Source organism: Callorhinchus milii, unplaced genomic scaffold, assembly GCF_018977255.1.
Source record: "Callorhinchus milii isolate IMCB2004 unplaced genomic scaffold, IMCB_Cmil_1.0 Scaffold24, whole genome shotgun sequence".
Lineage (NCBI taxonomy): Eukaryota > Metazoa > Chordata > Chondrichthyes > Chimaeriformes > Callorhinchidae > Callorhinchus > Callorhinchus milii.
The window spans coordinates 166,409-183,719 of NW_024704765.1; the positions used below are offsets into that span (position 1 = coordinate 166,409).

The 17,311-nt window shown below is 44.2% G+C and overlaps 1 protein-coding gene across 3 annotated transcripts in view; it reads left to right on the forward strand.

The window, feature by feature from the left end:
- foxj3 (forkhead box J3) overlaps positions 1-17,311 on the forward strand; it is a 73,347-nt gene that overhangs the window by 329 nt on the left and 55,707 nt on the right. The window lies entirely within an intron of this gene.

Below are 17,311 nucleotides of genomic sequence, written 5' to 3' on the forward strand. Positions count from 1 at the left end.
GGCGCCGAGACCGGGAAGGTCCCCGAGACATCTTGTTTATTGGCCCCTGCAATCGGCATGAAATGGAGGAACTAAACCCCCCTCACCCCCTCCCCCACTCCCCCTCCCTCCCTCCCCCACTCCTCCTCCTCCCCCACTCCCCTCCCTCCCTCCCCACTCCCCCTCCCTCCCCCACTCCCCCTCCCTCCCTCCCCCACTCCTCCTCCCTCCCCCACTCCCCCACTCCCCCTCCCTCCCCCACTCCCCCCCCCTCCCTCACCCCCCCTCCCTCCTCCCTCACCCCCCCTCCCTCCCACTCCCCCTCCCTCCCTCACCCCCCCCTCCCTCACCCCCCCTCCCTCCCACTCCCCTCCCTCCCTCACCCCCTCCCCCCTCACCCCCTCCCCCCCTCCCCCCTCCCCCACTCCCCTCCCTCCCTCACCCCCCTCCCTCCCTCCCCCACTCCTCCTCCCTCCCCCACTCCCCCACTCCCCCTCCCTCCCCCACTCCCCCCCCCTCCCTCACCCCCCCTCCCTCCCACTCCCCCTCCCTCCCTCACCCCCCTCCCTCACCCCCCCTCCCTCCCACTCCCCCCTCCCTCCCTCACCCCCTCCCCCCCTCCCCCCCCCCTCCCCCCTCCCCACTCCCCCTCCCTCCCTCACCCCCCTCCCTCCCTCACCCCCTCCCCCCCTCCCTCACACCCCCCCACTCACCGACTCCCTCTATTTTACTTGTTCTCACTCAATCTCACTCTTACTCAAAGTCACTCACAGCCACTCACTCCCTCCCTCCCTCGAACAATCTCACTCGCATTCAATCTCACTCACTCCCACTCACCCTTATAACATTATTGATTTTTTTAACACATTACTGATTTTCGCAGAATATTAATTATAAAAATTCAGTGCTAATCTATTAGTTGCTTTAGAAATATTTCACTGTGATCCGGTGCTCCGCGGTCTAATGCAAATATTTCTAAAGTGAATTGTACCCACCACCTGCGGAGTCCGTTCTAACTGCACCGTGTAGATGTTCTTCACCATCTCCACCCCATCCATTATCCTTAAAATAGTTTGGGGATTGGGAGAAATATCGCCCCAGACACCTCTTTGAAACTGTCACAATCATCACTAAACTTCAACTTGGCCCATGAGATTTGAAGTTAAGGCCCGCACCTGGTGTGCTTTTTATTGTGGCTGACACTGCACTGTGAGCTGCCATTCTTTGGATAAACCAAATTGGAGCGTCGTGATTCTCTTGACAGCTTTTAAGAAGGGATGATCAGTCATCATGTGTCCTGAGCAATGTTTCTTCCAGTTCCAAAAGCCAACAAACAAACCCTAATTAAATTTGGTCCTTTATCTCATTGCTGTTTGTGGGATGTTGCTAGTATAGTTTCAGCTGCCATGTTTCTGCATAGAAATGTTCCAACATAGAAAGGAGCAAATTAGCTCATCGTGTCTGTGCAACTGTTACCTTTTTTTTTAAATTACACATAACATTAGCAACTATACTTACAAGTAACTCATGAGAAATGCTTTGAGATGTTTTGACAAAAGGAACCATATTTTTATTTTTCCTGAAAGAATGGTTATGAATGTGCATTCTTGCAGTGGTTGATACACTGAGTTTGTACATGAACATATTTCTAATTGCAACAAAAGTTATTTATCATTGGTTTATTTTGGAAAGGAATGAAAGAATGTGTGCGTTTTATGGTGCATTTAGGCTATTTAAGTGAATGTGGTGTAATTTGCATATTTTCTGTCAATGACTGTTGAGTATGTGACGGGAGGTTTCCTATGCCATATCTTCATTTGGTGAATTTTTTTTGTCTCAGTAAAGCACCAAGCGTGTTGACAAGCCCACCTGTGACCATTCTGGAGATTTTATGTTGATAGGTGGTAAGAAAGAATTATGTAGCCCAAAGAATGAGTTTCTCCATCTTGTGCACCTCTAACTGGTCTTCTTGCTCTTTTCATTCCCTTTGTCCTGCAGTCAATGGCCAAACCTTTAGCCTATATGCTCTGCTGCCTTCAACTCACTCCCAAAATCGCTTGTGTCTAAATCTCCCAGCCTTTAAATTCCTCTAATGTAACTAAGATTGTGCCTTTGGTCAATATCTTTGAATTTCTCCTTTTCTCCTCCTTGCTTGGTGATCCCCATTATCTTTCTGAAGAGGCTATATTTGTGAAGACTATATAAGTGCAACAATGATATAGATCTGAGAATGAGCCTTGGAAAATGTTTGGAGGTAGATGTAATAATTCCTTCAAAAAAATAATGAATTGGTTACTTCAGTCCATGATTGTTTGTGGGACACTGCTGTGCGCAATTGACTGCTGTGTTTCGCCCACAAAAAATACAGTCAATTCACTGTACAGTATATTCTGTGAAGCACTTTGAGACGACTTGAAGATGCGATAGGAAACTATATCAAGTGCAAGGATTATTATATTTTGAAATATGCAGTTGAAACTTTACAACACAAATGCACAGAGCACTGAATAGTCTGTTTGCACCTGAGCTGGGGGTGGGGGCCAAATGGATGGAGGGCCTTGAGGGAGTGAAGATGGCCGAAAAAACAGTCAAAGAGGAAAGTCTTAAGGCAGACTTTGAAGGAGATGAGGGAAGCGGGGAGTCAAAGCTGTGGAACTCTGGGATGGAGTTCCGGAGAATTGGGTCAAATCCTGAAATCCTGACCGCAGTGGGTGGAGCGGGGGACGTGAAGCAGGCCAGCGGAGGGAGCGACTGGTTGGTAGGGTGTGAGGAGTTTTCAGAGGTAGAGTGGGACAAGATGATGGATGGGTTTAAAGATTAGGATGAGGATCTGACCCCTGTGGGATGCGGAACCAGTGGAGCCGGACTAGGTTGGGGGCGTTGGGTTCATGGTGCCTAGTGCGGGAAAGGACACTAGCTGCCGTGTTCTGCAGTTTGTGATGGGAAGAGGCAGGTAGTTCGGTGAGCAGAGAGTTTGTGTAATCTAGCCTGGATGTGATGAATGCATTGATTAGGGTCTTGTTAGCCCTTGTTAGTCTTGCTAGGAGAGGTAGTGGCAATGGCAGGCAATGTTAAGGATGTGGGAGAAAGCTGAGTGGGTCAGAGTATGAGGTTTGAAGAACAGTTGAGAGTTCATCAAAACAGCGAGAGGTGGAGTGTGCATTCATGTAGTTCGATACTGTCAACACCTGAGGTGAGGAGGTACAGATGGTAGCCAAGAAGAAGAGCCTCTATTTACTGACGTTCAACTGGAAGAAGTTGGAGCTCAACAGGACTTGATGGTCCGGCAAACAAGGAGTCAGGACAGCAGTGGTCCTGGAATCGAGGGCAGAGTTGAATGGACCCGCATCCGGTCTCTGACTAGAATCGCTTTCCTCAGCCTCCATCACATTAACCACTTCCGACCGTATCTCACACCCAATGCAGCTGAAACCCTCATCCACACTTTTATTACCTTCTGTCTCGACTATTCCAATGCCCTTCTCGCCGATCTCCCCAGCTCCACTATCCACAAAAGGTAACAAATTCAAAACTGTGCCACCAGTATACTCACCTGCTGTAACCTCCATACCACCATCACACCAGTCCTCGCCAGGCTCCACTGGCCTCCCTATCACAGAACGGATTCATTTTAAGATCCTCACACTATGTACTTCATGCCCTGGCACCTCCTTATCTCTCTGACTTATTTCCTCCACTCTCCCGTCACCTGCAGCCTCCGCTCAGCTGTCTGGCCTCTTGCTTATCCCTCGTCCCCTCCGCTTTGCCATCGGAGCCCGTGCTTTCAGCCATTACACCCCGAAACTTTGGAACTCTCTCCCTCAATCCCTCCGTCTTGCCCTCTCCGTCCCTGTTTTCAGATCACGCCCGAAGTCCTTTCTCTTTGACCGTGCTTACAGTCACCATCCAAACCCAACCCCCCCCCCCCCCCCGGCTCAGGATCCGCCTCTGCTACTGTTCAGCTGCAAGATGCTACTCTGAGTGAAGGGCACTATATAAATGCAAATTGTTGTTGTTGAAGACGGGGAGAGAGGGTTCGGTGTCATCCGCATGTGTAAATTATCCCCATGTCTGCAGATTACATTGCCGAGTGGGAGCATTTAGATATTAAAAAGGAGAGGCTCTGAGAAACACTGCTACATGATGGTGGGAGAGTGGGAGGAGAAACCATTCAAGGAAACAAAGTAGAGATGTTGGGATAGGTAGGAGTGAAGGTAGCAACATGGAGGTGGAACTGAGAGGGGACTCATTGGAGAAGGATAGCATGTTCGATAGTGTTGAAGGACAGCAAAGGGATTAAGAACGAGAAGGCCTAGTCACAGAGGGAGAGAATGTTGCTGGCAATTTTGACCAGGACAGTCACTGTAATATAATGTAATAATAATCCTTGTATTCAATATAATGCCTTATCGCGTCTTCGAGACATCTCAAAGCATTTCACAGAATATACTGGAAAGTATACTGTATATTATGTGGGTGAAACGCGGCAGCCAATTGTGCACAGTAGTGTCCCACAAACAGTTGTGGATTGAGTTACCAAATTATTTTTGATAATTTTTTCTGGAAGGGATTATTAACCCCAGAAAAGCAATCCATCAATTGACTAACAACCGGATTCCTATTTATTGCTAGATAAACTGACGTGTGTGAAGTAAGGAAAATTGCCCAACATTTCGCCCTGTCCGGGAATGGAACCCAGGTCCTCTTGCTTGCAAGGCGAGTGCTCCAACCAATACCCTACAGGTCTCGATATGTGGGCAGCATGGAAACTGGATTGGAGGGGTTTATGCCGGGAGTGGCGAGAAAGTAAAAAGCGAAGCTGGGAAGCAACTGCTCCTTCCAGTACCTTTGACAGGAAAGGCAGATTGGAGCTGGAAGGGTCGTTAGGGAACAAACATGGTTAAAGAGAAGGTTTTTTAAGAAGGAATTATGACAGCTGTTTTGAAACAAACTGTGCTGGTGGACAGACATGTTTATGATGTTTAACAGGGGAGCAAGAAGGCGGAGCTGGGAGATCAGGAGAGGGGTGGAGTTAAGGGGTGGGGATGGGGTCTGGAGAGCATATGTTAGGTTTCTTATAGGAGATGAAGAAGGAGAAGAATGAAGGAGAGACTAGGTTGAAAATGTGGAAGGAGGGATGGGAAGAGGCTAGATGGGAAGGGGCTGGAGGGGCGGAGGGGTTTGGCAGAGGCAGTGGACCCAAGAAGTCCATTATCTCCTTGTATTTAGAATTGGAGGAGAGGTGGACGAAGGAGACATTTGGTGGTGGAGTTTGATATTTTTGATTACTGTCAGTGTAATACAATTTTAACATAACCAGCGTAATAGATTAGACTGAAGAGTGTGCAAATTTTTCTTTAAAAGTGTCTTGTAAGTGACAACTCAATCATTTCAGCAGACTGTTGTGCCAGTGCCAGGGATTTTGCTTTTGTTGATGTTGGTATTTGGAGCACTGTGGAACAGAACAGAGATTGGATTATTGGTTTATGGCTGTGCACAGATTTCTAATTGTATTCATTTTTGAGAATATAAATCTATGGTCATAAATTTGGTCAGAGTGCACTTGAGATGTCCCTGCCTCTTCAAACAGCTAGCAAAATGGTTATGTTGGTAATTTGATGTTGAGATTTGCTTGCTTAGGTACGAGGGGGTCCTAGTTGGAACCTGAGCCCTTGGATTTTTGAATTTCCACCAAGTAGTTCAGATGGAAACGCTCACACATTGTGTCTTGGAACGTCCTCTCGTTGTGAAAGGTGGTATACAAATGTAATTTTGTATTGTATTGTATCTATTGTATGATTCAACATTTTATTTGGTCACCTGGGTATTTGATACCTATTGGAGTGCCATGTATGTATGCCATCGATACATGGAAATTTCCCTGTGATTGAAAAGGGGTATGTGGAATCCTGTACCTCAGTGGTTAGAGCACTCGCCTTGCAAGCAAGAGACCTGGGTTCGATTCCTGGCAGGGTGAAACCTTGGGCAAGTTTCCTTACTCTACACGCCTGATAATAATCCCTCAAGAAAAAAAGCAATAATAATTTGGTCACTCAATCCACTACTGTTTGTGGGATGCTGCTGTGCGCAATTGGCTGCCACGTTTCACCCAAAAATATGTAGTCAATTCACTTTACAGTATATTCTGTGAAGCGCTTTGAGACATTGAGAAGACGTGAAAAGCGCAATATCAAATGCAAGGATTATTATTATTTACAGTATATTCTGTGAAACGCTTTGAGACGTCTAGAAGACGTGAAAAGCGCTATATCAAATGCAAGGATTATTATTTATTTATTATTATATGCACTCTCTCCCTGGAGGGGCACACACTATTTACCTAATTCCGAAGAGTATCAGGCACAGGTTGAGCCAAGATTTGGGGAGCCTAGAGTACTGATTGGGGTACTCCTGGAGTTTATAACTAGCTAAAAATGCATAGCTTGCCAATGTAAACACTGTTTGACAAGCTTCCTGCTGCTTGTCCAGTTAGACCATCTACCCATTAAGGCTTTAGTTTGCAAGGTTACCTGCACCAGCGATTGGTCTGCCCTTCTAAATTTTGCTGATGAGCTAGGCAAGCTAGTTTGTCATCAGCAGTGCCCTGGATTACTGTGGGCTCCCTGACTCATGACTCAGACTGTCAGTCTGTAGTAGAGGATGAGCTGACGTTCCCCCTCCTCTCTTCTTTCCTCCCCTCCCCATAACCTGTGGATAGTCACCAAGTTGGTCAATAAGCAAAAGGCAAAATACTTCAGATGCTGAAATAAAAACAGAAATTGCTGGGAACACTTAGCAGTTCAGACAGCATCTATGGAGAGAGGAAAGTGGGTTACCGTTTCAGGTCGATGGCATTTTGTTTTCTAAATTTCTACACTCTGACTTATGCCTGTCCTTCAGATGGAATGTTAAACTGAGAGCCCATCTACCTATTCAGGTGGACATTCATGATCCCATGGCATTATTCAAAATGATAAGGAGTTTCTCCTGGTGTCCTAGCCAACAATAATTTGTATTTTGGGCATTTTGTTCTGACGCATTTACCGACTATTTACCCGATGTTCGGGGTTAACCGGCGTCAGGCAACAGAGGATTCCACTGTATATACTGTGAAGCACTTAGGAACATCTCAAAGATGCTGTAAGGTGCTATATCAAATGCAAGGATTAGCATTATTATTAATAATTATTGATAATTAATGAGGTGACTCAGTGACGCTATATCAACTGCAAGGATTATTATATAATTTGTAGGCAAACTGTATAACTTGTATACAATCTGATTTAATCAATAATCTACACTGTATATGTAATTCAATGCAGCCAGTAAATGGACATATGGTAATTTGTCATGCACATGTGGTGACGGTTCAGACGACATTTCCTGCTATTCAATTTGTCTTGACCCCTGTGCTCATTTACCGGCATTGGAATCGTATTAAATCACGGGAAATGAAGTTCTTCTGGACATGTATCGACGGATCAAGACTACATTTCCTGTGATTCAAACCAACCAATAAGTGAGGGAATAATGAGGGGAGCAATTAGGAAGTGAATAATGTGAGTAGCGCAAAGAAATCTAAGTGGTTTTGATAAGAAATGTATAGGAATTGTTCAGTTATATTTCTGTGTGATTTATGTAGGGACAGTCCCTCCTCCCCTTCAGAAAGCATCATGGTTTGAAGGTTAGTTTTATATTTGTACTTTAGTTTAGCACTGTTTGGCTGTGGGAGTTATTCCTTTCAGCATAGTTTGTCTTGATTTTATTTCAGTGCTGAAATAAATAGAGTTGCCAAGGTTTTCAGTTGAAGAGGGGAGCTTATTGCAGCTGAACTCAATCCTGTCCTCAACTAATATTCACCTACAAGCAATTTCCAGCAGTCGCCTCTTCACAGCAATTGGAATCAGACACCTGGTCTGATTTGCTTCTGTAGCCCACGGGTGTGGTCCCAACTGCTGAACAAATTAGAACAATAATTTGCACTTAATAACATCTTTCACATTGGAAAACATCTCCAAGTTCTTTATAAAAATGAAGTGAGAGCCCGAGCTGGGAGGGAGATAAGAGGGTAGGATGAAGTGGATGAAGGCACAGTCTGAGAGGTCTTTGGATGGGTTTTGAAAGTAGAGGGAGTGAGGTGGAGAGAGTTTGGAAGAGAAATTAAGATAGAGGGACAAATTGACTGAACGTTTGTTCACCAATGGTGAGGCAGAGTGGACGGGCAGCATGAAGCAGAATAGAGGTACTATATCAAATGCTATGTCAAGGATTATTATAGGAGAAACTCCCTTATCATTTTGAATAATGCCATGGGATCATGAATGTCCACCTGAATAGGTAGATGGGCTCAGTGTTACAGTACAGCTATATAGCGCCTTTCACGTCTGACAATTCTGGCTGGGCGCCGGAATTGAGTGACTGAAAGTCCTTTTGATGAAACATTGAACTGAGCCTGTTCAGGTGGATGTTAAAGATCTCATGCCACAATTCAAGAAGAGAGTTTATCCCGGTATCCTGGCCAATAACCCCCCAAATAAAATTGGTCACTCACTTTTATGGCTGGTTTTAGGAAATTACAGTCTGCAAATTGGGAGAGATATCTAGATTGATTGACAGTTTACGGTGCGGTGAGGATTGCTTTTGCTCAGTATTGGTGATCTTCATTAAAGTCGCTGCTGAAACACTGGTCCACGCCTTTATCAACTCAAGGCTGGACTACGGGAATTCTCTCCTCACCGGCCTTCCCGGCACCTCCCTCCACACTGCAGGTCATTCAGAACTCTGCAGCTCGTGTACTGTCCCGCACCAGGCTTCGCGACCACATCACTCCCACCCTTGCTCGCCTCCACTGGCTCCCCATCACCCAGAGGATTGAATTCAAGATCCTCATCCTCACCTACAAGGCCATTCACGGCCTCGCTCCCTCCTACCTCTCCGACCTACTAACCCTCTACTTACCTGCCCCTACCCTCTGTTCCTCTGGCTCCGGTCTGCTCCCCATCCCCCGCCCCAACCGCCCTACCATCGGTGGCCTTCAGCCTCTCAGCCCCGAGGCTCTGGAACTCCATCCCCCAGTGCCTTCGCCGCTTCCTCCCTTTCCTCCTTCAAGGCTGGTCTCAAGATCTTTCTCTTCAACCGTGCCTTCAGCTCCCCTCTCGACTCTTTACCCCCTCCTCGCTCCCTCCCTTCCCTCCCCTCACCCTGACCATTTCCCCAATGCTCGGGTCCTGACCCAACTGTACAGCGCCTTGGGACATCCTCCCGAGGTGAAAGGCGCTCTATAAATCTTTTTGTTGTTGTTGCCTTTAAAAATTACAAATGTTACCTGCTATGCTTCAAAACTGAATTATAATTGAGAGCGATGTAAAGAAGTCTATGTAGGATTAGTTTTTCAGGGTGGCAACCCACTTCTGTCATGACCCATTGTTTCATGTTCATTCACTGGTAAGCAAGACCTCCTAAAATCGAATAAGAACAGGGTTCGTTCCTACATACTGCTAGGTAAACAGAGTTGCGTGGAGCAAGGAAACTTGTCTAACATTTTGCCCTACCTGGGAATCAAACCCAGGTCCTCTCGCTTGTGAGGCAAGTGCTCTAACCGATACGCTCAAATAGAACTCCACAATTAGGTAAGCAGGATGCATCCCTCCAGGGAGAGGGTGTGCATTTCATTGCAGACAGAGCTGGGCAAGATCCCAGAGTGTGCAATGGGGTAACTGCTGAAGGTTAACCAACTAAAACTAAGTGACTGGTCTGCCCCTCCAAGTCTTGCCTCTGTCATCAGCAGATCTGCCTGATACCTGAGACCGCCACAAAGGATTGTCTCAGTTTTGACATTACAATGCCAAGTAGCTTAGCTTCCCCATAGAGGATATTCACTAGTTAGTCATGTATTTGCACAACATACAAACAACAACAACAACAACAAGATTCCATTTATTGAGCGCCTTTCACGTCGGGAGGACGTCCCAAGGCGCTGTACAGTTGGGTCAGGACCCGAGCAGGGGGGAAATCGTCAGGGTGAGGGGATATATACATATATATACATATATATATATATAGCGCCCTTCGTGCAAGGTAGCATCTCAGAGCACTTAAATTAATTAAGATGCATGTATTTTGCAACTTTTCACATTATCTATCACCTACCACTTAAATGCTACAATATGCATCACCACTATGCACTGGGTATTGCAGAGAGATCAAGAATGTTAAATGGATCAAAGACTAGTTTAACATACAGCAGTTTGATTCTGATCAGGTGTGAGCTTCATTCAGTTAGTTGTACTATACTCTTGCCCAAACGGTTGAGTTCAAGTCCTATGTTGCATCTGGAGCTCCTGGTATTAAAAAATGCTAATGTAGAGCGGGGGAGCTGCATTGGCATGGTGCTGTCTTTCAGATTTGCTCAGCGTGTGTCGGACACAAGCAGAAACCCATCGCCATGCTTAAATGTATTGAAATCAAACTGAGAATTCCATTCATCCCATTTACACATGGAAATCCCAGAGACAGATTGTTGGAATGGAATACGCACTCTCTCCCTGGAGGGAAGCATCCTGTTTACCTAATTCCGGAAGGTATTAGGTGCAGGTTGGCAAGACCCAAGTCTTGGGAATCCCAGAGTCTGCGTTGCTGGAGTCTAATTAGCATAGCTTACCATTGATATTGCTGCAGGCAAGCTTTTCCACGGCTTGTCCAGCTAGGACTACCCTACCTCTTAGGGTTTTGGCTTGCAGGGTTAACAACAACAACAGCAACAACTTGGATTTATAAAGCGCCTTCCATGCCGGGGCGAAGCGAAGGGAGTGAGGAAGGGAGTTTCAGAGCCTCGGGGCGTAGTGGCTGAAGGCATGGCTGCCAATGGTGGAGCAGAGGATTCGGGGGGCAAGGAGGAGGCCAGACCCGGTGGAGCGAAGGCAACGGGCACTGTTGTGAGGAGAGAGGAGGTCAGAGAGGTTGGGGGTGTGCAGAGGAGTGGAGGGATTTGAAGACAAGGGTGAGAATCTTGAAGTCGATCCTCTCTGGGATAGGCAGCCGGTGCAGTCTGGCCAGGACTGGGGGGATCGGGGAACGGAGTTTGGTGCGGGTAAGAACGTGGGCGGCAGAGTTTTGTATGACATGTGAAATATTGGTGTGCAGATACACCGGTTTTCTACTGTCCTCCTGATGTGAAAGGCGCAATACATAAGTAATTTGTTGTTGTCATCGTCAATAATCATTGGGGCCAGGACTTAATTTGGACTTATAGCCAATTCCATCAATTATTAAAAACCTCTTCAATATTTGATTTTCTGTCAAAGAATTCTGTGTGTTAGCCTGGCTCAGTTAGTAGCAATCTTGCCACCAAGTCTGAAGGTTGTGGGAACTCGAATGAATAGTTGATTTTCTCAGAAGGGTTCAAAGTTGAGGCTGAAGCTCCAATGTAGTGTTGGGAGTGTGTTTCATTCTTGGCATGCCATACATCGGATGAGACATTGAACCAAGTGCCTGTCCAGGTGCAAGCTAAAGATTCCATATCAAGGACAGAGTTTTTCATGGTGTCCTGGCCAACAATCTGTTAAAAATCAAAGTTAATTTACTCCAAAATTGTTTGTGGGACATTGCTGTGTGTAAAATTGCTGTGTATAAAATTGGCTGCTGCATTTGCCTATAAAATGTACACAGTCGCACCATTTTACAGTATCCTGTGAAGGGATTTGAGATGTCTTGATTGAGATGATAAAACACTATATCAAAGTTTTATTATGGAAATGCAGTGAACTAGTGTTTAAAGAGCACTAGTCATTCAAAAAAGATTTTAATTTGAGAACTAGAATATAAGTTCATAATATAGGGTTTTTGATTTTTAATCGGTAGAAATCAATATTTGATGGGTTTCCAATTTTGTTCAAATCAAGGAAAATAATTCCCATTGTTAAACATTGTTTTTGTACAGTGTTATTGATTTGAACTACAAAATTAACTGACTTCACGGTCCTTAGGTCGCATCAATACGTTTAATGTCAAAGTATAGTTACTATTTGTGGGTGAATACAGCAGATAATTTGCACATAGCAAGGTCCCGCAGCCATGACCCGTTTTATCTGGGAGATTCCTGTCCAGAAAGTCAGGAGAAACTTTCTTCCCCTTTCTAATAGTGCCATGTGTCTTAACATCCACTTGAAGGTGAAGATGACATCTCATTCACCTCTGATAATGTAGCGCTCCTGCAGCACTAATAATAATAATAAACCTTGCATTTGATATAGCGCTTTTCACGTCAGGAGGACGTCCCAAAGCGCTTCACAGAACACACTGTAAAGTGAATTGACTGTACATTTGTGGGCGAACGCGGCAGCCAATTGCGCACAACAATCCCACAAACAGTCGCAGATTGAAAATGACCAATTTATTACTGTTTTGTTTTTTTGGAGGGATTATTATTAGGCTCTGTGTGGAGTAAGGAAACTTGCCCAAGGTTTCGCCCTCTGCCTGGAATTGAACTCGGGACTCTCGCTTGCAAAGCGAGTGCTCTAACCACTGAGCTACAGGACTTCACGCAATCTAATCTGCGAGTTCATAGAAAAATGTTTACAGATGTTACCTCCGTTTTCAAACATGCTTAATAAATTTAGGAGAGTGCAGCCAGCAACAACAACAAACTTACATTTTTAAGGGCCTTTCACGTCGGGAGGATGTCCCAAGGCGCTTTTGATCTGGAACTTAAACCACATCCTTCTGACCCAGAGGTAAGAATGCTGCACACTGAGCCCGCCTGACACCTCACCTGCCATGCAGTATTTGTGTAATATTGTATTTTATTTTGGGGAAATATTTGACCCCAGCTGAGATCAGCTTTCCCTTTTGTGTATAAATTGAAGGATTGACTTGCGTTCTCTTGATCTTTGCCTTGGGATATTGGTCCTTAATGATACTGCTTCAGCGGGTTCTGGCCTGCTCCAGGTCTCCCACCTGATCTGCCCTACTATCGGCGGCCGGGCTTTCAGCCTTTCTACCCCCGCTCTTTGGAACTCCATCTCACAATCCCTTCGCCTCGCCCCCGACCATGCTCAGGTCCTGATCTCTGACTGTTCAGTGCTTTGGGACATCCTCCTGACGTGAAAGGCCCTTAAAAATTTAATTTTGTAGTTGTATAGATAGCAGTATAGACAGTATAAAGCACTATAAACTGGTCACAATAAACTGGTCACTTTAGTGGCTAGATTCCAGTAATGGGATACATGATTATCGTTCAGTTGTATACAATCCTTCCTTTGCACATCAGATCATGACACGGCATTGTTTGACATGCTTCTAACGCTCGCATGTCGCTGTGTTATAGGTAGGTACAAAGCAGCTCAGAGACTGATAAGTATTTTTGAAGTTGAACAAATAGGAGTGTAGTTGTGTCTCTAAATTAGACCTGCTGGGTCCATATTCAGGTGAAAAAGCAACTGTGTACAAGGTTCCTGGTGCCTGACAACTATATCATCTCTATAACCGTGTTTATAAACGTTGTTTATAACTGTGAAGTGCTCTGGGATGCTGCGTGAAGGGTGCTATATAAATGCAAGTTGTTGTTATTACTGTTTACTGTGTAGGTGGTTGTCCACACTTTTAAAATGCATTTTCTTATGAGCATTCACTGAAATACCATCATAAAAAGCACCTATAATAGGAAATTATTTTGGAAATTGCAAATACAGGAGAGAATTGATTGTTAGCTAAATGGCATTGGATCTTTGCGTTAGTTAATTTCTAGTACCTAAATGTAGTGTGAACAGAACGGATTTACCATATTAAATGGAATGTAGACTGCAGAAATTAGACACTTGAGAGAAATACCTGTGTTGTGTGGGGAGTTTTATTTGTATGAATTACAGAATCGGCTAACAAAATCTGCAAGTGTACTGTGAGTAACTATCTGCCGTCCTCCCGACGTGAAAGGCGCCATACAAATGTAATCTTGTTGTTGTTATTGTTGAATACGTACTAGGCTACAATTGATGTAATATTTGAGCTGAGGCTTGTTTCTCCAATATGATCCACCTCATGACTGTGTGGGACTCTGCTCTGTGCAAAATGGCTGCCATGTTTTCTGATAAAAGCAGTCACTATACTTGACAATATGTACAGTGCCTTGGACAATATGTCCAATACGTCCTCTCGAATGAAAGGTGCTATACAAATATAATTTTGTATTGTAATATGTTCCCTGCTCTTTTGATTCTGTGTGTACTGCTGACTCATTCTCTCAGGCCCATCATTAGTGGGCAAGTCCGCAGTGCTCCTGCTCTCTCGAACTCTTTTCCCAAAGTCCCTTTGCCATGCACGTTCACTCCCAACCTTCAAATCAACATGTTTGGTCAACATGTTCAATATCCTCCTTCATTTCCTGCTCAGCGATCCCATTCACCCACAAAATATACAGTCAATTCACTTACCAGTATATTCTGTGAAGCGCTTTGAGAAATCTCGAAGACGTGATAAGGTGCTATATCAAACGCAAGGATTATTATTATGTATTTGCGAAACACTTTAAAATTATTGTCTTGCCTGAAAGAGTATATTTAACGCCGTTTCTGATGGCACTAAATGGAGAATTCTACGAGAGCGTTGCTTCATGTATGGCATCTGATCAGTTTTCAGGCTTAGGAGCATAGGAACATATGAATTAGGAGCAGGAGTAGGCCATTCGGCCCCTCGAGTCTGCTCCACCATTCAATAAGATCATGGCTGATCTTCTAACTTAACTCTATCTGCCCGCCTTATCCCCATATCCCTTAATCCCTCTATCCTTTAGAAATCTATCAATCTCAGTCTTGAATATGTTCAAGGACTGAGCATCTACAGCCTTCTGAAGTAGAGAATTCCATAAATTCACTACCCTTTGAGTGAAAAAGTGTTTCCTCAACTCTGTTCGAAGAGGCTGTTCCTTAATCTTAAGACTGTGACCCCTATTATAGATTCTCCTACTAGGGGAAACAGTCTCTCACTGTCTACTCTGTCAAGCCCCATAAGAATCTTATATGTTTCTATAAGCTCACCCCTAATTCTTCTATATTCTAGAGATATATGGGCCAAGTTTACTCAACCTATCCTCATAGGTCAACCCCCTCATCCCAGGAACTAACCTAGTGAATCTACGCTGCAGTCCCTCTAAGGCGAGTATGTCCTTTCTTAAATAAAGAGACCAAAACTGCACACAATATTCTAGGTGGAGTCTCACCAGGGCCCTATGCAGTTGCAGCAAGACTTCCCTACTCTTGTATTCTAACCCTTCTACAATAAGTGCCAACATGCCATTAGCCTTCCTAGTTGCTTCCTGTGCCTGCATACTAACTTTTTATGACTGTTGTACAAGGACACCCAAATCCCTCTTAACACTATCTAGTCTCTTCCCCTCAAGAAAATAATCTGCTTTTCTGTTTTTACTACCTAGGTGAATAACTTCACACTTCCCCACAACTTCCATCTGCCACCTTCTTGTCCACTCACCTAGCCTATCTGTATCCCTTTGCAATCTTTTTGTGTCATCCTCAGAGCTTATTCTGCCACCCAACTTAATATCATCCGCGAATTTAGATATTTTAAGTTCTATTTCCTCATCTAGATCATTGATATAGATTGTAAATAGTTGAGGCCCAAAAACTGATCCTTGTGGTACCCCACTGGTCACATCTTGCCAATCTGAGAAGGACCCATTTATTCCTACTCTTTGTTTTCTTCCCGTTAGCCATTCTTTGATTCATGCTAATATATTGCCTTTAATTCCATGTGCCCTAATCTTGTGTAGCAGCCTTTTATGTGGCACCTTTCGAATGCCTTCTGAAAATCTAAATACACTACTACATCTACTGGTTCCCCCCTATCTAGTTACATCCTCAAAAAACTCTAAAAGATTTGTTAAGATGGCTTCCCTTTTGTAAAGCCATACTTTGCCTGATCATGTTGTGGTCCTCTAAGTACCCCACTACGATGTCCCTAATTAAGGATTCTAGAATTTTCTCTACCACCGATGTCAGACTGACTGGTCTATAGATCCCCATCTTTTCTCTCCCACTCTTCTTAAATAGTGGTTTTACGTTTGCAATCTTCCAATCAATGGGAACCGTTCCAGAATCCAGAGAATTTTGGAAGATCAAAAACAAGGCATCCACTATCTCAGCAGCCACCTCTTTTAAAACCCTAGGATGCAGGCCATCAGGTCCAGGAGATTTGTAATTTTTCAATCCCAACAATTTCCCGTGTACTAATTCTTTACTGATGTTGATTTCCCTAAGTTGCTCACTAACATTAGCTTCTTGGTTCCCCTGCTTAAGCAGTTAGTAAGGATATCTCTCTAAGGGAAGGGATTAGGTATAATTGTAGTTGGAAACAATGGTGTTGTTTGTGTTTACAGCAGTAACATTTCCACTATTTTTATTGTTAGAATCAACACTACAAAAATAATGAGGTCCCGTGGAGACCATCTTGAACTGGTTCAGTTTTAGTACTGTATTTGAAATAAGATGCTACATATTTCATGCTTCAGCTGAGGTCATATGTTGGGCCAATAGAAAATATTTGCCAAAAATTGGGGGGGCATTTGAAAAATTTGAGGACAGAGATAGTGGTGGAGGAGGGGTGATGATGATAATCCTTGCATTTGATGAGGCCTTTCATGTTGGAAGGACGTCTCAAAGCGTTTGACAAGATTTACTGAGGTGAGAGAAAGGAGAACTGGTGAGTTCTACTTTATAAACTATCCTGGTCATTTTTTACGTGACTACTTTCATCTGAGGAACATCTCAGACCCCGAGGCCTTCCGGAACTGTATAGCGGTTGTTTGTGAGAGACTGTACATCCATTTTAAATGGTTTCAAGATTTGAGAATTGCAGAAACTGAACAACCATCACTCTTATTGTGCTGCCTGGCAATTTAGATTCCAGCTGTTGGTAATCATCTTTGTTCTTCTCAGATATAATGCCATAAGTTCCTTGATTTCAGTCTCCCATTTTTTTGAACAGATAAGCACTCTTTCCAGTTCAGCCACTCACTTGTACAGTTACTAAAGTGCTTTTTTTGAAAGTGCACATTCAGTTCGATTCACTTTGGAAAGAAAAGTTGTATTTTTATAGCACGTTGGACATCCAGGCTACAGAACCATTGCAGTAATTGTTGCATAATATTTTTGTTGGCAAAAGCAACAACCATGCAAAACAATAAGCAGCTGTGAGATTAATGACTGATTCGTTTGGAGGAGTCTTAAAATTGTACTCTATTGTGGCGACTAATTCGCCAACAAATAGAAATAAATGTATTACTATTTACTCTTCATAATTTTGAAGACCTCTACCTGGTCACCCA